The sequence below is a fragment of the Gnatocerus cornutus genome, unplaced genomic scaffold (assembly GCF_029298725.1).
Source record: "Gnatocerus cornutus isolate USDA-ARS CGAHR unplaced genomic scaffold, icGnaCorn1.1 ctg00000238.1, whole genome shotgun sequence".
Classification (NCBI taxonomy): Eukaryota; Metazoa; Arthropoda; class Insecta; order Coleoptera; family Tenebrionidae; genus Gnatocerus; species Gnatocerus cornutus.
The window spans coordinates 9518-10000 of record NW_028275557.1 but is presented as its reverse complement, the minus strand read 5'-3'; positions in this window follow the sequence as shown (position 1 = coordinate 10000).

Below are 483 nucleotides of genomic sequence, written 5' to 3'. Positions count from 1 at the left end.
GACTTCCCTCCAACGTTACAGTTCCGAAAACTTCTAAGCTCACTGATTTCAATCTAACGTTACAATTCTAAAACTTTTGAGTTGACCAATTCCGAAAAGTCATAAATCCACAAATTTCATTCGAACGTTGCAATTACGAAAATTCAAAACTTGACGGAATAACAAGTTGAAAACAGCTACATTTTTCAGTAGATGAATTTCGATGGAAAGCCACAACTACAATTTTTTTTTTTAAATATGTAAATAAACCTAAAAACTTGTAATTTTTGACATTTCTGAAGTTCCAGACCTGACACATAGATGACGCCATTTTAGGGTCAGGTCAGGTCAAATTATGCTTAAAATTCAAGAAAAATACGTAAATTAACCCAGAATCTTGTAATTTTTGACATTTATGAAGTTCCAGACCTGTCATATAGATGGCGCCATTTTTGAGTCAAAATAGGCGCCAAAATTCAAAAACAATATGTAAAATAAAGGAAA